Source organism: Protopterus annectens, chromosome 2.part2 (assembly GCF_019279795.1).
Source record: "Protopterus annectens isolate FY-2018-M chromosome 2.part2, PAN1.0, whole genome shotgun sequence".
Taxonomy (NCBI): Eukaryota; Metazoa; Chordata; order Ceratodontiformes; family Protopteridae; genus Protopterus; species Protopterus annectens.
The window spans coordinates 742,798,319-742,821,261 of NC_056730.1; the positions used below are offsets into that span (position 1 = coordinate 742,798,319).

The following is a 22,943-nucleotide window of genomic DNA, read 5'->3' on the forward strand; positions in this document are numbered from 1 at the left end:
ATATTCATACTCTAGGGGGAGAAAAATACAAAAGTTATGGTCACAAATTACTTTTTCATGACCACCCACTATTGACTCAAAAGCTACATTAAATCAAGATTTTTTACTGCATATAATCTATGCTGTGGTTGAATTTTCCTTACCTCAATGAACGGCATACAAAGGTGCTGAATTGCTGCATGCAGTTACATTACTGTACAGATTGTTTGCTGCAGTAACTGCAGTGAGAAGGTTAACAACATGCTACTTTAGCATTTCTGCACCAGGACATAAAACTGTGAGACTAAGTCTACATTTATGTAGATATCCATATATAATCTCTGGAGTGACAAGATCAAAGTGCCTTTTTTTAAACAGAGAAGGAATCAAATTTACTACCAAAAAATTTTACTGTAAAAAAAATGCAACAGTTATGTGTTTCATATTGCAACAAAGGTAAGAACACACAGGTTCAAGACCCAAACTCAGGGACTAGGTTCTTGCAAAGTATCAGCAGAGAGAGCATGGATCTGGATAGTATTATGCGAGCAGCAGTTTAGTACTAACCACAGCTTATTTATTTATGTTGGTGAGGTGCTGGCTACTAGAGTAGAAAGGAGCTATACTTATTGCAGTTATCTATTTATGGCCTATCCTGACTGATGCATTTAAGTCTTCCACCATACATAACATATTTAACTTTTTTGTTTCCCATGTGGTTGGGATCCTGACTTGGCTTATTATATGTAGAGCTGCTGATGCACAATTCAAATGCAAAATGGAAACAGTGTCCCTAAATGAGCTTTACAAATTTCCTAACATAATCCAGTTGTGGGTGGCATTGCCTAAAGCTCTCAGTCAAAGTTAATTAGGTGTGGGAAAGCTATGAAAGTATCCTAATACAAGACAGGGTAAGATTGTTGGGAAAAGAATCTGACAGTGACTGAGCAGAATGTGAGCTGTAGTGAAACAAAACTGTTACTGGTATCAAAGGATCATTTCTTGGACAGCAAAGTGCATTGAAACAGAATACCTCTCTGCCTGTGGTCCTCTCAGCTTTCATCAGGGCTGCATTGAGGGGATATTGCCTGTCTGTGAATGTCAGAACAGAGAACTGCAATGACAACACCCATTTCTTCAATTCATTTAAGCTGCTCTCATGATTGGGGAACACAGTGCCCTGTCCCTACACCTTGACCACCTGAGACACTGCAATCAAAGACATCATTTATTGTGGCCTCCAGGAGTGCCATATTCAATGACACCTAAAAGGGTACAGTGTTTAAAGTCAGAAAACTAACACTGTTTTCACTGTATGTTAATCTCTTTTGATTAGAAACTCTATCTTAAGGAAGTCATTGACATTTGAGTCTTGAACAAGCCAAGAACTTTGTCTCAAAAACAGGTTAATGATTTTTTATTTGTTCTAACACCCATAAGCAGACTGAAGCAGTTCAATTACAGCAGACCACTATGGAAGAAATGAACTCCTTTAACAACCAACCAGAGCTGTGAGATTATACAGATATGTAGTGTATAATTAATTGACAGAATAAGCTCTTTATTTTTGTATTGTATTTAAATGAAGAAAACCATGTATCAATGTTAAGTATTTTCAGTAGTGAATGTTGTACAGTCCTAGCACTTTTTTCTGAAGTATTTTAATGACTGAAAGTTTACAGTAAGTGTATTGTTATTAAATAATGGAACTAAAGCATTCTAAATGCACAATAAAGCTAAGCAAAGCAATCAAACTTTAACACACAGCATCATCTGGAAAAGTGCTATGTATACTTGGCAGAAGGTTTTTGAGCATCAGCTGCATCATGCATGCATTACATGTTCAGTACTACAGTGAAAACAAATAAAGTATAAACCTGATTACAGCAAATTATGTTTAACCATACAAGAGTAGTGTACATTGAGCATTCATCAAACTTTTCAGTATTCATCCAGAGTGAAAGTCCTGTTACTCACACAGAGAGGAGAGCAGTTTGTGCTTTGCAGCATACTATCAAAGGCTCAGTGGTTCAGTCTAAAACTACTAGTGTCTCAGTGCAAAATTATCGTGAAAGATTTTGAAACATAGCTAATATTAAGAATATTATGAAATTGACTTAAAATATGATTAAAGTAGAAAAAAATATGATTAAACTAGAAAACACTAGGCTGTATAAAGCTTGATAGAAAAAAAAAACGGTGGAGAAGTTGTACATGATACAAAAAAAAAAAAAAAACGTAGAGTGGTTTTACTAAATAATGTCATGCACCACTAATAGCGTGTAAAACTCCAACTACAATTTTATGGCCACATGATAAATGACCAAAATCAAAACACTTGCTTCCCTGACTGTGACCACATTTCACACTCCACATACATTTCTATGAATGGGCCCATAATCAAGACGAAAAGTCTGAGTGGCTCTATACGTAAGTCTGTACAGCACACTGCAAAGGATTGACATGCTTAGATGTTCCTACACTTAATAATTGATGTACTTGGTAATGTTTTGGAGAAGACACGATGAGGAAACGTGATTACCTACAAAGGTGTGTGAAATTGTTAGTCTTCAATATTCATATAACGGGTATTACTACAAGGAAATTGATTTGTGCTATATGTTCCATACCACCACTTGTCCATTTCTGTTTTTGTTCCTTTCTGATTTTGTGGTGTTGATTTGCAGGGATTTTCAATGCTCTCTAGTGACAGCAAGTATCCCTGCCTATCAAATGACCTTCTGGAAATCTGTGTTGACGTATGACAATAAATTATCCTGTCAGCTTTAACTAATGGTTAGAATTAAATATTTTTCTAATTACTGGTGTGCAAAAAGTGGAGAATAGTACTGCTTTACAACTCCTTAGACTGTTTATTATTTAGCTATTGGATAAATACAGACCCATAACTTCATAATTTGTTAATATTTTTCATATGAAATTTTCAGAATACCATCTATGAGTCTCCACCTTATGAATTTTAACTGTCACTGAATAATTCTATCAAAATTTGTTGTTTTCCACTTGATTTGTGAAATTGCGTTCTTGGACAAAGAGGCACAGTTATAGTTGCTTAGTTCGTGAGGGTGGAATCCTAGATGATGGACTGAAACTCTGGTGTATAAAATTTTGAGAAGTGGTGACATTATGGAGTTTGTGCTATGTAAATGCATACTACAAATTGCTGAAACTGACCATTTTATAAAGTGTAGGTTAAGTATTAATCACATCATTTTAATATTTTCACTGCAAATTTTGTAGATACCATCTAAGTTCTCATATTGTTAAGCATGCAACTGCCATTGCACAATTTCATCTGACATACAATTTTAGGGCTAGTTTAACAAGGATAATTTGTAGACAGATGTGTAGAAAGAGAGTCACAAAGTTCACTAAAATACACATAAAGAAAATGACTAATAAAACAAACCAAACTGGAGCCAGAGTTAAGTTGAGTGCTTTTGTCCTGTTTATTACAGAACTTCCTCAGAACTGTTCTGAGGAAGTTCTGTAATAAACAGAGTCACAAAGTTCATGAAACTGGGGCTTTTAAACAGTTTTGTGAAAATCTGTTGTGAATATGTTAGGGTACATTGATGATATCACTACTTGTTAAATTAATCCTTACTGAACAAAATTGACAAATGTGACTTTTTTCTCACAAACCCCAAAACACAGTAAAAAAGTAAATGCAATATGTAAAGCATTGTCAGTAAACAAGTATGAAGGTAATTTTCCAAGCACATTTAATGATTTTTATTGGGGGCATCATAGGGAAACCTTAGATGTTAGAGGGGAAGGGAGGCCTCTGGCATTACTGCTCACTTGTTAATCTGGAAATTAAAAATAAGTGTACTAAGATAGGCAACATTTTAAAAAATATAAAATAGTTGTAAAGTGTAAGAAGCCCATATGTCATTTTATTGTTGACATTTGGTCAGTGAATTTCAACAAGCATTTCCATTCTCAGCTGGTATCAACAGTATAAAGTCAGGTTTAATAAATGTGTATGGTGACATCAGTACATCCTGATATGCTCAGAATGGTTCTTCAGCAATCTCCTCAATCTTTTCTCCTTTTGAATTATAATGTGTCTTGAAACATAACCAGTAGCACTGTGAAGAACTCTACTGCAGTGCAAAATGGGTCATAAATGCGTGTGTGTGTGTGTGTGTGTGTGTGAGAGAGAGAGAGAGATTGTATAGGCGTGTATAGGCAAGTACTGCGAGGCAAGACTACTAGTGATTTTTGTGTAGCTTAATTTAAGGCACATCTCTGGAGTTATCAAAAACAGTTGCTTAACAGCAATCTTTCTAAACTCATGCATATAATCCAGGTAGTCCCTTACTTTCTCTTTAGCACTCAGCAGTTGCCTGTCTCCTTGTTCTTTGAGATTCCCCTATTCTGCAATACTTTTACCTTTGTTAGTCCCTCTAAATAATTCTTGTTACTTCTTAACCATATCTCTCTTTTTTATTTCTGCCCAGTTTTTAAACTCAACTTTCATTATATCTTACTTCCTAGCTATATTTGCTGAAGAAATTTCTATCTTCCCTAAAAACTCTTGAATAATTTCCACTACCCATTACTTAAATTCCTCTCTGTTTAACAGGTAGGTGTGGAAGCAACAGTGTCTCATTTTCATTTTATTAACCTGCATTTGTATTTTAGTTATTGTTGGCACATGATCTGAAATAGTTTTTGGATGTGTATCAACATTTTCAATTAAATGTACATGTTCACATGAAATACAATTTCTGTCTAGCCAAGCCCAATTTTTGTACTTTGGGGAACAATACGTAACTTCTCTCTGAGCTCCTACTACTGAGTTCACATCTTCCATACCAAATGTTTTCATAAGTTTCTTCAAAAATCTACCCTCTTTTTTTATATATTTACCTGTTTATATATTTACCTTGCAAGCCCCCAGATATATCCACACTGTTGCAAATTAAATTCCAATCCCCACCTGCTGAAAGCTGATTATTTCTCCCAGAATTTTCTTAAGCTGTGTTGTAGCAGTTTTAGGTGGAATATAAGTAAATGCCAGCGTAATCTTCCTCTCTAACCAGTAGCCCCTAAATACTAAAAATCTGCCATTATTAACTATTTTTTTCCACTTCTATCACTATTGGTACTCCTGTAGCAGTTAATGTAAGTGCTCCCCATTTCCTTTGTTCCAGATATTCTGTTGAATAACCATTTGGAAAGCCTTTCTTTGTCAAATTCACATGCTCAGTTCTTTCCAAATGTGTCTCCAATAGCATAGTTTTTTGCATTTCTTAATGTAGTTCTCTACTCTTTCTTTTTGCATATACCTGTGAAACCATTCACATTCAAAGGTAATATGTCATTATAAGAAGTTATTCCCACCTGTTATGTATAACAGCTTTTTTTTATAATGTCCAGTTTCAGCTTTTGTGTTACTTGCATACACTACTATTTGGCAGACTAATCTTTATACAGTTGTTTCTTGTCATATCAATTTGAACCTATATCACATCTTCAACACTTGTTTTTGTTTCAATGAAAACTCTCAAACACACACACACACACACACACACACAAACACCTGCAGAGCACCCCCATTACCAATTAACTTCATCCAAACATGCAAAATTATGTACATCTTCAAATGAAGTTTAACCTGCCAAATAGGAACAATTGTCCCAGATTGGCAGCTACACACAGAGGCTTTAATTGACCTATAATAAAGGTTATCCTTGCTAATACACATGGTGCAACTTGTCCTTCTGCTTAAACTAAGTACTGTCTTTTTTCTTATCTTTGTTCCTCTCCCAGATGTAGAAAACAGCTTGAATGCTTTTAGACAACATTATCTTTCAGCCATTGAAAGAAAAAAGTATTCTGTTTTTATTTTCTGTTATCAGCTTGCCTCCATAGAAACAGGCAAACCAGATACACAGTTGCCTTCAGCCACAAGCTTATCATATTGCACTATGAGCATTTAATTGCTTAAAGGAAACTTTTAATTGCATTCAATTGCATGAGTTTAGAAAGGTTGCTTCCATTTCAAACTTGTTAGATTAAGACAAGGACCTTAATCCAGCCATTCCCCATATGCAAAATTAAGAAAAAACATATCCATTTTACTTGTATTACGCTTTGTATACTTTTACAGCCCATCCCTTACCCCAGTAAAGTAAGATTACAGTCAACTATCTTAAACATGCATTTGTCCAAGATTATACTCATGTGGTGCCTACATTTCTTAAAACTAAACAAGAACAAAGAGAGAAGGAAAATGGGCATTTGTTTATTTTAATATCCATATTAAACACAAAAATAACTAAAAATGCTTTACTATACAACATGCAGTGTAAGTCATGTTTTATAAAACTATTATTAAGAATACAAATGTTTTATTTACAGTTACCGATTTCCTACCTCTTCCTTTCTGTTTTTTTAATACCCAAATACTAATGACATGAAGGTAGGCGTATGCTTTGGAGTACACTACAAGTTTAACAAAGTCAAAAAGTCAGATATTTTCAGGTTTTCTTGTTCCTCCGTATTTTGCAAATGTTATTGATGCTTTGTAATCCCACATATATTCATTAATTTCCAAGTTGCTGGTTTACTTCCTGTTTATTTGCATCTCCCAACCACAGACTCCTGATTAAGCCCAAGGTACTCTTAATTCTTTCTGTCAACTTCTGTACTTTTTTCTGTATCCCAAGCAATTTCCTTTGGAACATTGGAAAAGATATCACTGGCAAAGTCTCTCTATGAGCTTTATTGCCAGAAGAATGAGAAGCAGAAGCCCCTTCTGTTTGATGGCTCTTTTTGTTGGACAAGCCTTTGCATTTCCTCCTTAGCCTGTTGCGCATCTAAATATGATTGATTCTCCAGGTCAAAAAAATATCCAAAAGATAGCTGGTTATAGCAGCTTGAATCTCACACCTTCCTCCTAACATTCCTTGATTGCAGGGATATGTTTCTTTTCTTCTGCCTGGTGTTCAGTGAATAAGCATTTTCCACAAATACTCTATGGTCTCCAATTTTTAATACTTTGCCCTTCTGTCACAGTTTAGTCAGGATCAAGTCTTTCTGCTGACATCTTTACCTAACACAGGTCTTGGCTCTTTCCTTGTGGCCAGGTTTGAAGCATACACACAGTGTGCCCCTTCAGTTAATAAATCCTGGTGTGGAATATCAGTCTAGTTGCTTATATGTGCTTTCACAAACTTAATACATTCTGTTCCTTTCAGTTTCTCTGGTACAGCAGAAAATATATTTTACCTGCCTGCTGTGTCTTCTAACGCTACCATTTTTTAAAATAGTTCTTCTTGAGCAGTGTCATTCTTAACCAGCCTTTTCTTATTTCAGCCCCTGATTGTTGTAGTTTTGTCAGTTTATCTGAATTGCTGTTTAAAATTTTTTGCGTTTTTTTCTAGCCGTTTGTTACTTGAGTTTATATACTTCTTCAGTGTTTCACTTATTTAATCAGCTCTGAGCAGATTTTTTCCTCCAGATTACTGGAATTCACAGGCATGGTAAGGCTTTGTTGTGTCTAATTATGGTGGCTGTCAAAAAAGTAATTACTAGAAAATGGAAATCAAAATCTAAACCAACTGTATTAGAAGTAGTGAATATAGTAACAGAGATAACACAACTGGAATTGAGATCTTTAGAAAAGGGTAGGAGCAAACTACATAAGAAAAATGGGAATTATGGGAACAATACATACAGGGGAGTAATGAGGGTTAAGAGAAGGCTGGACTTAAATGAGCTTTGTAATGTGTGACTGAAAATGATTGGGTAGATTATAAGTGATTTTATATATATATATATATATATATATATATATATAATGTTTGCAACTGGGACTGTGTCAGTATGGTTTTGTGATGTAAAATACTTGCAACTATGATTGTGTCTGTGTGGTTTGTTTTCATTCATGTAAATGTGTGATTGCTTATGTCAAAAATGATGGTTTAATAAAGATGTTTCTTGTTTAAAAAAGGGCAGGAATTGGATACTTTGTATACTTTTGCTTAGGTTTTATGATATATAGCAGTATGTATGAAGTATAGTGCTTGTTAGTGTGTTAATACAGTTTGATTACTTTTGTATAAATGTAAATTTACTTATGTCATAAGTGATAATTCAATAAATGTTCAAAAAATATCTTTGTTGAACTCCTGCAGGATTCTTCCCAGTCACTGTTTTTTTCTTCTCATTTTAGTTGTTTTTCTTTTCTAGTTGATTTTCCTTCAGGCTCTCTAAGTTTCTTCTTTGTTGGCATCCAGGCAGTGTACTTACTACCCAGTAACTGAATGTATTTAATACAAAGAGTTACTGGCCCTTATTCCTCAGTTTTTTTTTATCACACTGGGAGAGTGGAAATTATGCCCTTAATCAGTGTAGAGCCATCTTGGAAGTCCTCCTTTTTAGCATTTATTCTTAAACAAAATGTTCATGGACTTGCACAATATTATGTTTTAGACATTGTGTGTATTTCAAGTTGAGGTATTTCCAGAGTTTCTAATGAAAAAATCCCAAAATGTTGCAGACATTTATGCCCCTTTTGGTAGTGCTGTGAAGAGTTGTTTCTTTCTGTTTGTTCTTTTTTTTATATAGAATGAGGGCATAAGTGCAGAAGCCTAAGTACCTCCAATTGCAGAGAAAGTCAAAGAGAACAGATTATGATGACCCGGTCACATGTGCAGAAATACTGAAGACAGTCTGGTGGAAAAGATTTAGGCAGACAGGAAGAAGACAAGATGAAACAAGGCTGTCCAGCAAAGAGATGGATGGATTGCATGAGTGAAGACCTGTGGCAGGCAGGCATTACTGTCAAAGAAGTTAGACGGAGAGTGACATTGAATCAAGATTGATGGTGCTAGATGACATGACACCCTGATCCCTCTGTAGGAAATGGGAGAAAAGAGGGTGGGGTTGATGATGATGATAATTTACATTTAAAATATCTGTTAAAATATTGCTCTTTGTCAGGATTTTGGGCTGGTATCTGCCTGATTTGCAAAAGTTTCCTCATTAATCTTTTTTTTTAAAGTATGGCTGTGACACATTTTCAAGTTTCTGCCCTAGGTTTAGCAAGTCTTGAATAATTTCTGGTCTGTTACCTTAATAAAGTTAGAAATTAAGTTTCCTTTCATTTAAGATTATCTCTGCTGATTTAAGTTTTGAAGTAATTATTATATGGTGTTGAGTCTGAAAAAATGTTCCCATTTTGATAGGAGTTAAAAAAAAATGTGTATGTGTGTTTTTTACTATGAATTGTATCACTGAGCAAAACTAAAACATTTATTTATTTACAATTTATTTACCCAGTCAAAAAGTGGGTCAAACGTACAATTGAAAACCAACATTTTCCAAATTATGTGCAAGTTACAGCCGCATAATATTTAGTCCAAATGTGTGTTACAAGTTGTATGTACATTCAAAACAGTTGTACAGTAGTATAATTTCTCTGGTATTAGAATAAGAGAGCATATCTTGTGCAATAGACAAATTACTGTATAGTCAGTAAGTGCAACAATAGAATTACAATGAAGTAACTGTGTAATAATCCTGTGATCCTGTGTAATAATTATTACTGTGTAGTAATCCTTCAGAAGGGACTCACGGAAACAGATAGCTGGTGCCAGAGCCATGGCCTGAAGTTAAACGCCAAAAAATGTATAGTCATACCCTTCGGGAAAAACAAGGTAACCCCAAGCTACCATATAGGTGGCAATCCACTAAGCACAGAAGAGGTTATCAGGGACCTGGGGACCCAGGTTGACAGTGGCCTTTCTTTTGACGCTCACATTGCTAAAGTGGTTAGAAAGACCTTCTACATTGCCCACCTGATCATGAAGGGATTCACATCCAGATCTAGTGAGGTCATTGTTCCCCTGTACTCTTCACTTATCAGACCAATGATCGAGTACAATGCCCCATTCGGGATGTATCTCACCCGACATCTGCAGCAATTGGAGAGACCCCAAAAGTTCCTCACCAAAAGGATAAAGGGACTCCAAAATCTGTCATATGCTGCCAGATTGAAGAAACTCCAGCTCTATTCAGTCGCATACCGTCTGCTCAGAGGTGACATGTGCCTGACATACAAGGCCATGTCCAACCCGAATTAATGGATATGCTCCACCTCAAAAATCCAAATCCACCAAAACCACTAGAGCAAGCGACTTAAACCTTAGCACGGATATAAATAGGGACGTGCTGGAGGGATAGATTTATCACTCAGAGACTCCCTATGCTGTGGAATAAAATCCCGGTCCATGTGAGGCAGAGCACCTCGCTGGCTCTGTTCAAGAGAAATCTTGACCTGTGGATGGGAGATCGTAGGTTTACCCCGGGAATCATCTCTGTGTCACTGCTGGACAGAGGCACAACAAACTAATGGGTACAGTATTTTTTCATATAAGGGGTGGCGTAAGCCACAAAACTTTGGGCTAGGCTTATAAATACCTTAGGGCAGATAGCCTAGTATAAACCTATGAACCTATAATAGCTGTGCTTCTTTCCTAAATGGAATAATAGCCAACATAAAGAGAATACTTCAGTAATTCTAGAGAGAATACTTCAGACAGACTGGATTTATTTAGCCGGTGTCTGATAAGCAGATGCATTTAGACTCTTGAAAAAGGAAGCCTTTCAAACTTTTCTTGAAAGAGTTCAAGTTGTTCTGATGGCAGATGGTTTCAAAGAACAGGTCCTATTCTAGAGAATGCTTTTTCTCTGATAGCCTGTTTAAATCTTGGTCTGGCTAAAATAAGAGTATCATCCTGATTACATCTGAGTGATTAGGCTTGTTCTCTAATTGGCATTTTTTTTAAGGGGAGGCAGTAACCTACATTAGGAAATTAAGTGTAAATGTTTACCTTCAGATTGCTTGAGGGTGACTTGAAACAGTTAGGCATGACCATTGAAGAAGGTAGGTGAGTGATTCTGAATAGAGATATGTGGTAACAATTTGATACAACACCCCAAGCCATGTAAAAATGAGTAAAAGGGGTTGAAGATGACTATTTCATATAATGAATAAGGTCTGTCATCATGTAACCATACTGCAAATGTGGATGGACTTTAAAATCATCTGCCTTTTATCTGCTTGAAGTGTAAAAATAGCCTCCATCTGCCTTAAAATAAAATGCCCCCCCAAAATAAAAGGTTCTATATTATCAGACCAAATGTTTAGGTGATCGAACACCTAAACATCTATCTTCTAATATCGAAAACAAAAAACAGCAAACATCCGATTTAAATCTGGGAAAAATTTCTCTTGGCCGTTTGCCAGAGTTTGGTATTTCCCTACTGTTGAGCGATCTTGGAGTTGGCATATTTAGTTAGGGAGTGTGTGAGGGGCACAGCCCCCCCACTTAATTTAGATGTAAAGTAATGTTTTTTGTGTTGTGGCTGAGGGACGTATTTCCCTAGGACGTTTGACATTGTGTGGTTCGATATTAGAAGATCAATGTTTAGGTGTTTGATCAGATAAACACTCTGTCTTCTAATATAGACCCAAATAAACAAGTGAATAGCACATTTTCCCCTATCTTATTCTTCCACGTGTATAATTAAAGTAGAAACATTAAGTGTTGTTTTATATTAACTATTTCATGACTGACAGTGGAATAATCCTTATGCTGATTTATTTTGCATATTAGGTATATCTCTTCTGACTATTACCTTTGTGAAGATAGGTGAACACTGCCAGCCTAGCCAGATAGAATTTTGTAGATAATTCTGTCATTTGTAAATATTAATATAAGCCACAGGCTTGTTCTCTTAAATGGGGAAAATGGTGTTAAATATGGAACTGTAAAAATTTAACAACAGCACACTCTGCTGTAACAAAGCTGAGAAGTCAATTCTTTGATGTCAAAACTTGGAACCGAGAGGTGTAGATAAAGGCAGTCTGCCTCTTGTTTTGAGGCCTGAGTTAATGGCTAGAATTTGCATGTATAATTTCTTTTATTGCTCTGGTTCCTGACCAGTGCAAGATCAAAAGGGCTATTAACCTGTGAGAGTCTGTTAGTCTGGGAACCAGAAAGAAATGATGTAATCTGAAATGAATCAGTGGTACTGTGTTATCAATTTAAGGACAGAAAGAATGAGAGCATTTGAGCATTTGTCTTGAGAACATCCAACTCACCACTCTGCCTGTGTCTATATGTAAGTAGGATTTTAGAACTGTGTCTTCTATAAGATATGGCTAGGAAATAGGAAGATTAGACTAGTTTGTTTTTCTGTGATGTCAGAACTTTTCTATTTTATTATTTTAAGTATTTCTCTGTGATCTCTGAACTCTTGACTAGAACTGTATAGTGAGAAGTATTGTCTTCTGTTTTTATTTATTATTAAATATTTTTAAACCTTTCAGCTGTGGCTGTTTTGTGTAGAGATACTTTAAGCTCTAAGAGTACATTGTGTGCCAGCCTTCCCCAGAAGTCTCTGTGTGGTTCTATAAACTCTTATTTCAGTGTGTGTATGGGCAGGGACACGGAGCACTTGCTGGACATAGAGGGTGCTGGAGGTTTTAGCTTGCCCACTAGGCTGAGATCTGGGCCCTGTAGCTGTGCCATTGGGGAGTCTTATTGGGGACCTGGAGAGAAAGGGAGAAACCAGCCCCAAACTGACTGTGATCTCTGTGTGCTCTTGAGGGAAATTGTACTTTACTGTGTGTGCATTTACTATCCTTTCCCTATATGGATGCCCCTCACTGGTGTTAGTGGTGAGGATTGAGGCTCCTTGATTGCTGGCCCAGTGCACGAGCATCACAACCTTAACTAAGGATACAGGGCAGTATTTTATTTTGTTTGTCCTTATCACACTGGAGGAGGTAAGTGGAGTTTTGAATTCTCACCTTATTTCTTATTCATTTCTTGATTCATTTTTTCATATCTTAAATGCGAGTCTAAGAAACAGGAAGAAAAGAGGGAAGTTTGAGTAGCCCAGATGGCTCATAAATAACAAGACAACCTAAAAGCTCAGTTATATCAACAAAAGTAGACCAGAACTACTTGTATAAATTTCTGAAATTATTTCTTATGGGCATTTTCAGGTGCATTCAGTCACTTAAATCTCTGCCCTTCCACTTGCATTTCTTTCTTCTTTAGCACATATAGTTCTGTCGTTATAATACACATCATTGCTATGCATTCCTACCTGTAGGCAGCCGTGTGTTTTAATTCTGCAAACTTTTCACCAGCTTTAAGAAACTCTTCAGCGTGTAGCTTAAATAAATTTTAGTAACATTTTCAGAGTAGTTGTTTCTTTTCCAGCCACTGCTCATTTTCTAAGCAAAACATTATCCTTGCTGTGAGTGTTATTGGGAAGTATTGGAATTTCCAAGAATTAAGTTGCTTTACACCTGCACTATCATTGTCATACCCCTGAGCTGTCATTCTGACAGCCATCAGGGCTTTTTTCTGCTTATGCACTAACCCTGCACTTAGTGGCTGACATGACCACCCAAGTCACTGTGAAAGGCCTAGCTGTACACTCCCCAAACCAGGGCATGCTGCTTCTTAGATTCTACAGAAGTCTACCATAGGTTCTTAGGTATATACCAGGCTAAAACGACCACTGGGACATTTATAATTCTAGCCTTGGAACATGAATGTATCCCATGAGTTATTGTGCCTTAGAGCTTATTGTAAGGGGTGTGTGTTAGGGCATTATTTAATGTCTGCCTCTGTTCATCAGAGACAAAGGTGTCAGACCGGGGTAAATTTCTGATTTCCCATCCACTGGTCCAGGTTGTGCATAAATAGGGTTAAGGAAGGGCTCTGATTTACATTGATGGGAAGCCTATTCCAAAGAATGGTGATTGTCTGAGATGTGTACCTGTCCCTCCAGCATGTCCTCTTTAAGTCACAGGCAAAGTTTAAATCCTTAGATCTAATATATCTGGTGCTGTTTGTTTTATGGATATGCAAAAGGTCTATCACAGAGGGATTCAAGGATGCCTTGTATGCCAGGCATAAGTCACCTATTAGCAATCTGTAGGAAACGGAGTAAAAAGATAGGGCTTTGAGGCGATCTGCAGAGGGCATTGTGTTTACACCCTGTATTCCTTTTGTGAGGAACTTCTGTGGGCATTCCAGTTATTGCATGTGCCTGGTCAGGTGTATACAGAAGGGGCATTATACTCAGTGATGGGTCTGCTGATGGCTGAGTACAGTGGCACAGTGACTTCTCTGGACGTATATGCCATGCCCTTACTTATAAGTTGAGTGACGTAGAATGATTTTTCTTAAAACCTTAGACAAATGTTAGTCAAAAGCTAGGTTACTATCTATGTGAGTTCCCAAATCCTTGACTACTGTGTCTTCTTTTAGGGGTGATTTATTAATAAAGCAATATCCTAGGGTGACTGACTTCCCAAAATGTACTATTTATGTATTTCTTTTCATTGAAGCCATGTTTAGACTCCTGACACTGAGCGGTAACATCTTTAGATTTCCTTGGGTAGATATTTAGATGTTGGAAGGTTTGTCAGTTTGGCATTGTCTAAAAAAGGCTCTGTGAGGGACGACAATGCTTTAAGCAGTATTCAAAACCCTCGAGGAGACACATGCTGACCATCCTTGGCAAGGCAACATGGTTTGGTAACCATGTCCTTCCACACTGACAAAAACTGTATTCTTCTAGAATGACACCAAAAAGTAAGCCAATTGTTAAAGTAAATCTTCTTCTGTTCATGTTGTGTCATCATCCTTGGTGAAGGTAGAACACTGCTCAGTGCAAGCCACATACTTGTGTGTGATACATAGTCCAAGAGCTCCACAATGTCTCTCTCTCCATGTAGGGAGGTACGACTTGGGTCATTTACAGCTCCATGGACTATGACAAAATCATACCTGCGGTGCATTGTCTCAAGTGCATGTGTAACTAGGAGTATCCTTGCCCCTGTTAGGCAACTAACCATTATTTTCTCCTTGCTCAGCCTAGTGAGTGGGACATTAATGTGCTTTACAATGGAGATTCCAATAACTAGAGCCCTGGGTAGTGTATTGGATTGCCTTTTGGACTTGGTACCTGAGGCTCCACTAGATATGGCTGTATGTGCAGTGTTAGGTCTTTCTGTTGAGTGCTTTTGGGTTTGCTGAAGATACTTTTTGCAGGTGGAATATCTGGGAGAGCTTTGGGGTTTAGCAGGATTGCATTTGAGTGCCTTAGTCTAAGTAGTCTATGTGTGGGGGTGCATACTTTGTGTGGTGGGTGCAGCATGTGCGTTTTGACAACATTATTAGTGTTTGTACACAAGGGTTTTGTCTCCAGAAACATTGTGTATATACATCTGTTGCATACTGTATTTGTTTCTTTGAGGATTAAATGGTCATCAGTGAACATTAGAAAATCATTACATTGTCTCAGTATACCCATATCCACTAAACTGGCTGTGGAGAAATTCAGAAAGAGCATATCTATGATGACAGGTCCTTTACTGGGTGAGCTAAAAGGTTGCTGTGCACAAGCGGTTAATAGTGTATTGACTAAGGTGCTTTTGGGGCTATAGACTAGGCTAGGCTGCATAGGTTCGTAGGAGATTAATAGGCTAACATCTCAAGAGCCCTTACAAGCCTAGCCAATATTACCTGGATTTTCTCGATTTTTAATCCCTAAGGTCTAGAGGATGGCTTAGGCTTGTGCCTATGCCTTTGAGTATTTTACTGGCTGTCTCTGTCCATAAGGGACATGTGCTCCAACAAAGGACTGAAGTTATGATTCCCCATCCATTGATCCATAGTGTGTTTTAGGAAGGTCAGGGAAAGGCTCTGCCTTACTTGAATAGGAAGCTTGTTCTAATTACCTCCTTCTTCCCCATCATGCCTTCAATATTTGCTGTCTACCTGAGGAAAAATTCTTTGGAGTCAATTTGGAGTATAAAGATACCTAGGTAAACACTTCCAAGCAAAGATCTTAAATGTTATAGACTTTGTTGCATATTTGGGAGACATACATATACCCCCCATTGTTTCATATTATCCAGTCTCTCTTCCCAATCCTTTCTATTCTCCTATGATCGAGTCTGATAGTTATGCAATATTTTGTATGCTGTACTAATTATTCCTTTTTTAACAGCACCTTCTGTTCTAGATTCTACTAAAAACTATCAGTGCTGGTCTTTCACTTAAGATCCTCCTATTTCTTTGTCTTTGTCTATACTCTGATATCAATCATTGATAGGGAAGGCAGTCTCTATTCTGCGGTCCAAATAAATTCTTGGCCTCTTCCCATTCTTTTACCTTTCCCTCTCTAATTATTTGCTTCCAATACATTGTTTCTTTTACCAGTTTTCTCCATTAAATTTCAAGCTCCCTCTTGCCTATTGTCTGTATCCCTAATTGCAGTCATTCCTATTGTTGCTCATCTTGTCTCAGTATGATAGATGAGTTTTCATGGGTTATGTTCAGCTTTATTATATACAAACACATTATGATTATAGCTATTAACTTTAACTTGGGTAGCTTATATACAAACTACATTCATTCTCACATGCTTACTCTCTGGCTGCACTTTCAAAATGGCACTAGGTACAAGACATGCCCGTTATTTGTATGTGCATGTTCATCACTTTCTGTGCTTCTTAGACAACTGTGGTTTACATTCTCCCTTTTTTTAGACAATGCAATACAGGGGATATTAATTTACGTTCAAGTAGTACAAATAGCTTTTTTGTCGTGCATTATACAAAACAATGTACGTATATACAGTTATGTCCAAGTCGCCATGTATCTCACACCCGGTCTGGACGTGTGACCAAATCATGTGATGTAAAACTGGGATTCAGGCTCAGCAACTGGACTCATTTCTTTAGAGTGTTCAACCTATGGAGTGTTGGGAACATTCTTAGGACTTGAATCAGATGATATGACATGTTCTGGAACAGGAATAATGTTTGAGTGATTCTGAGACTTAAGAGTCTATACGCTGCGATAACAGTTCTGGTACAAGAAGGTAATGCCTGCAATTCCTTCTGTACTCCACACCCTCAGAATCTACAAAGTAGGATCTTGGCTTGGTGCATGCACCTGTCACCTGACCAATCTGATTGAAACCTTTTGCCGTTTTTATCTTCACTGTCTCTCCTTCTTTCAATGGATGAAGAAATCTGCTCGATTTGTCATAACTGGACTTCTGGATAGAATGCTTCTTGAACAGTTGGGCTCTGATGGTTTTACTGTTTTTAGCTTTAGGCCACAATAAACTAGAACTAATAGACTCTATTGTTCTGGTTTCCCTATATAGAAGTCTCTCAGCAGGTAAGCCAAGTATATCATCACGGGGTCTGTTTCTGAGATTAAGTAGATTCAAAAAGATATCAGTATTGTCACACTTTGACCTTTCAAGCAATTTCTTTGCACTCCACACTGCACGTTCAGCTAGTCCGTTTGATTGTAGGTATTCTGGACTACTAGTAACATGTACAAAGTCCCATTCTCTTACAAATTTCTGAAATAACTGACTAGTAAATGTGGATTACCATGGACTGAGAAATGATGTTTCAACTAACAGTAGTGGATGTTAGATTAGGGAGTAAGTCAATCTCAAACCAGTTCGAATAAGAGTCTACCAGTACTAAATAATGCTAATTGTTCCACTCAAATATGTCAGTTGCAACCGTTGACCAAGGTAGTTCAGGAACTTGACACAGATGAAGTGGTTCTCTTTGCAAATGTGGTTTAGTAGTATTGCATACTGAACAAGAAGGTACCTTTATCAATGTCTTTCATTAGTGAAGGCCAAAATTCTAGTTCTGTCATCCTTTGTTTGGTAAATTTGGAACCTGGGTAACCAGAATGCAAAATCTGGATGTATTCATGTAAGGAAGCAGGACCAACAATTTTAGGACTTTTGAAAATAATGCCATCTTACAGGTTTGCACTTCAGATGGTACACTAGATTGCTTTGATGGCCATCCAACATTAATGTAGTGGTTGAGCATTTGCAAAATTGGATCAGTCTTTGTATGATCTCTCAGCTCATCAAGTCTCATGGCAGAAAAATTATGCACTTCCATTTCATCAAAGTCAAAATTCTGTGTGTCAAGCTGTTCCATTGTATTTCTGGGCATTCTGGATACGATGTCAGCCAAATGAAGACATTTTCCTTTTGTATGGACCATTTTGAAGTTGTACTTTTGCAATTTGAGCGTCATTCTTTGTAATCTTGCTGGAGCAGAATGCATAGCCTTTAAAATAGTAACTAGAGGTTGGTGATCAGTTTCAGTTTGAGTAGCTCGACCATAGAAATAAAATGAAACTTTGAACATGCAAATACTGTTGCCAAAAGTTCTTTCTCAATTTGAGCATACTGTATCTGAGTTTGGGTAAGTGTTCTAGATGCATAGGCTACTGGTCTGCTTTCCTGAAGAATAACTGTGCCAGTACCGCATTTTGAAGCATCACAAGAAAGAGTGACTTGTTTATTGACATCACAGTATCTTAATGTAGGTGAGATGGCAATTTTCTGCTTAAGGTCTTCAAATGCCTTCTGGTGCTGTTCCAATCAAGACCATGTAACATTTTTGCACGTTAACTCTCTTAAAGGTGCTGTCAATTCACTGAAGTCTGGTGTACACTTGCCTAGATAGTCGACCATGCCAAGTAAACATTGTAGAGCTTGGAGATTATATGATGCTGACATCTCAAGAATAGCTGCTTGCTTAGAATGGTATGGTCTTAAGCCAGTGCTGGTAAATACATGACCTACATACGTAACTTCTGGTAGTCTGAATTTGCACTTCAGAGGATTGAGCTTTTAAGTTCACTTCATGTGCTCTGTCTAGAACTCTTAAGGTTTCTGTCATGCTCTGCTTCACCATTGCCTCCAACCAATAAATCATCTACTATTATGGCACAAGGATAACCTGAAATAATTTGCTCCATTGCACACTGGAAGACTTCACTTGTAGAATGTATTCCAAATGGCATCCTCAGGAATCTATAGCTGCCAAATGAGGTACAAAAATTGGTCAGTAATGAGGATTTGTGACCAAGCATCACTTGCCAAAGTGAAATTTTTGCATCTAGACAGAAAAAAAACAGTGGCATTTGGTTTTAGGGCTGCAACCTCTTCGACTGTACGCATTGGATGATGTGGTCTCTGTAACGCTTTGTTCAAATCTCTTGGATTAATACATATTCTGATTTTGTCTGAGCCTTTCTTGTTCATAGGTTCAGAGATGTGTACTAGGCTAATGGCCCTGGAGCCTTTACAAGCCTAGCCCATAGAAGTGCCCTGGCATCATGCCACCCGATGTTCATTCCTACTGCCTGTGTCAAGTAGAGCCACTGGAGTGATCCCCAGGGTGAACTTTTCAGTTACCCATCCACTCATCAAGATTTCATTGGGAAGCAAGCTGATTCTCATCACTCCATACTGGCCTCATCAAATTTGGTTTCCCTTCCTTTGGCCTCATCTTCAGGAGGAGCCGTGGGTTCTGGACCCAGTTCCAGACCTTCTGACTTGTACGTCTGGAATGCTTATCCCTTGTCTTCAAACCCTCAAATTGACAGCTTAGCTGCTCCAATTCCAAATATAGCCAGGCTTCCTGACCTTACTCCTTCTGTCAACCATATCTTGATTTCTTCTCATAAGGCCTGAATGAGAAAATTATCTGTGAGTAAATGGAAAAGATTTTTCCTAGGCATTAAGTAAACACATTGACCCTTTTTCTGCTCCTGTAGGTTCTATTCTTGAATGTCTAACAAAACTATTTAATGTAGGCACAACTGCAGCTGCCATTCATGCGCAACTAGCAGCAATATCTAATTTTCATACAAGTGATTTGGCCCCAAATCTGATGTCTCACACATATGCAAAGCCTTCCTGAAGGGCAACCCATAAAGACCCCTCTTCCACCATGGGACCTAAACTTTGTTCTGTCCTGTTTGACACCCCCCCCCTTTGAACCTGCATCATTGTGTGATCTAAAATTTTTGACATGGAAAACAAGTTTGTTGATTGCCATCACTTCTGCTAGAAGGGTTTCAGAGCTAAAAGCATTATTGATCAAGCCCCCCTATATGCTTTTCCACAAAGATAAGAGTATCCCTTCGAACAAACCCATCCTTCCTACCGAAAGTATGCTCAGAGTCTAACCTACATCAGTCCATAAAACTACCAGTGTTTTTTCACAGCTACTGCAACAAGGCAGAATATACGCTTCACCAACTGGATGTACATAGACAATTACGTTTCTACTTACATAGAACAAAGGACTTCAGAAAATCTGATCAATTATTTGTTTCATTCTTAGAGGCAAAGAAAAGTGCTCCTGTTTCTAAGGTCACACTTTCAATATGGCTTTTGGATCTTATTACCTTTATATATAAGTCTTAGAACAAAGTTCTTCCCTATAAAGTCAAGGGTCATTCTATGAGAGCTATGGCAACCTCTTCTGCATTTCGCACTAGACTACCACTTGATACCATTTGTGCTGCTGAGGCTTGGGCAAGGCCTCATACCTTTATCACTCTTTACAAAATAGATTTGGCCTCCAGAGACAGGGCCTCCTTTGGATCCACTGTCCTGAAGAATGTACTCCTGTGAACCACCCAGGAAAAATGGTGCTAGGGACACTGTCCCAACCAGTACGAATGAAGGTGAGATAGGACAACTTCACATAAAGAAGTTATGTATTCACCATAATATTCCATGTGAGTTGTCCATCTTGCCTTCATTCTTGCATCCCACCCTCTTTCCCCCAACCTATGACTCCTGGAGGACCAAGAGGTTCTTTAATTTGGCAAATATGTTTTCTGACCTTCTTTTATGTCTTTACAAAATGTTGTAATAGTACCTTAAGTAACTGTGGTTATCAGGAAATAAGATCAGGGGAGCTTTACTAGAGCATGATGGGATAGGAATACAGCCATGAACCAGTGGAAGACCTTGAACGTTAGAATGCGGCCTAGTCAGAACCGAGGATCTGTTCCAAACCCAACCAGTACGAATGAAGGCTAGATGGACAACTCACATGGAATGTTATGGTGAGTACATAACTTCATTTTTGATATGTTGGGAGTTTCTTCTGTATCCCCTGTAGGACTAAGAGTGCTAAGCACTTAGTCAGTTCTGCCCAAAACACTTTCCAGGCTAGCAAAGCCCCTCCCATTACCCATAATTCCTTGTACCAGGATCACCTTGTCCAGCTGTCTTCAGCTGCAGTTGATATTGGTCTCTTTTAGATAGCCTCAGGCTACCTTTTGAATTTTTTAAGTGTTTGCTTGGTATTTCCTGCAGTTCTTTGGGTCTTGGGTCAGACTGTTCTTTTTGGACTAATTGCTTAATTAGTTTCTGGGCAGTCTTGTGCTCTGTTCTTGTCAGGTTTCACTTCCCCCACTTTGCTTAGTGCCCTTTTATGTATAACTGTTTTCTGTTTTTCTCCTGTGATAATTATGGTTGCTGTACCAAATGTGGTCTTCAGTAAGCAAATTTTGCTTTTTTTATGGGAAGTGGTCTTGCATAACATCTGTGATAAGTATTGTTATATTATATAGTTTGCCATTTTATATTAGAATGCAATGAAAAAAGGCAGAGATTCAAGAAATGTTTGTATTGAGGTACGATTTCTCCACAGGACAAACATTCTTTGTCAGTTGTTTTGGCAAGGCACATCTTTCCAAGGATTTTTAGATTTGCACTTCCTTCTAGCCTTTTGTCTTGAAAGAATGCAAAAACAGGTTATAATTTGAGAAGCTGAGAGCTAGTCCAGTTTTTGTTTCTAAGGCGTCCCCTTTCACATCTAGCCCCTGCTACTCCTTGCATAAGGAAAAAGTTTGTTAGAGTCTACTAGGGATATAGTCTTGGTATCCACCCCCTGCAAGGAGGGTTTGATTGTGGCTCAAGTTAGGAGGACCCCATTTTCTACTGTTGTGCATCCTGCAAGTGTGGGATCAGTAGTGTCTGAGACAGAGAAAAGGACCCCAGACCAACCACTTCAGCATCCAGTAGACCTTGTAAAGCTCTTCATCTAACTGGATTGCAATAAAATGTTAGACATTTTTTTCAAATCTATATTTGGTCCAAGGTCTATCCCCTGTTAACTTGTGGAATTCTGTTATGAAATATTCAGGATAGTTATTTTAGGAGCCTTTCTGCCTATCAAAACCAGCAGTGTTTACATATAGTTTAAAACACTGACTATAGCCAAGGCTGCCCGAGTCTTTTAGCTACTCGGTCATCTGTTAGAGCTGGTATGAAAAGGAAAAGGCTGGTTATGTTTGTTTTTTGAGCAGAAAAGGACAGGTTTGGGTCTGCCCAATGCCACAGCTCTGCAGAGTAGTGGTGACAATGCACAGGACAGCACAATGGCAAGCTTTAGTCCACTAAGCAAAGAATATGAAGCTATTAGTTGCAAGTGCACATGAGCATGCAGTCAAATAAGAAAGGCATATAGTGGCTTCTGCAGTGAGGCAGGTTTCTTGTACACCATCTGGGGGGAGGGGGTTAGGGCCATACTAAATATGACCTTATTATAGGGATGCAGTTGAAGGTACAAATCACTGCTAAGGCTGCACCATATCCTGCTTCACCAGGTGAATACCTTAGACAGAGAAATCAGTGGGTCTGGTCTTAATAGTAAACTGGCACTGCAGCAAAAAGCATATCGAAAAAAGTAGTCTTTCTACCCGTTGCATGGTGTTATGAAATTTCATTTGCAAATGTTGTTCCATAGTTGCTTTTTGCAAATCGCTTTTCACTTTTTGTGTCAGACTTGCACAAATTCAGTGTCATAGTTAAGGCAGAGGACATTAGTTGGCATGTTGAAAATTTGAGCTAAAAATGTTAAGTTTTGGCAACATTATTGGCCTTTTTTAGCTCCAAGTTTTTTTTCCTGTGGAGACCTCTTATTTAAAGTTTCTGTGGCAGCAAGCTTTTATTTCTGGACTCACTTGTTTTCATTTTTTGAAATAATTTTCTGTTAAAAATATGTGGAAGTTAACTGCAGTCTTCTTCCA

General features: G+C 37.8%; 1 protein-coding gene across 1 annotated transcript in view; it reads left to right on the forward strand.

The window, feature by feature from the left end:
• Window positions 1-22,943, forward strand: part of KIAA0825 (KIAA0825 ortholog) — a 1,661,419-nt gene that overhangs the window by 269,402 nt on the left and 1,369,074 nt on the right. The gene's annotated exons all lie outside the window — the stretch shown is intronic.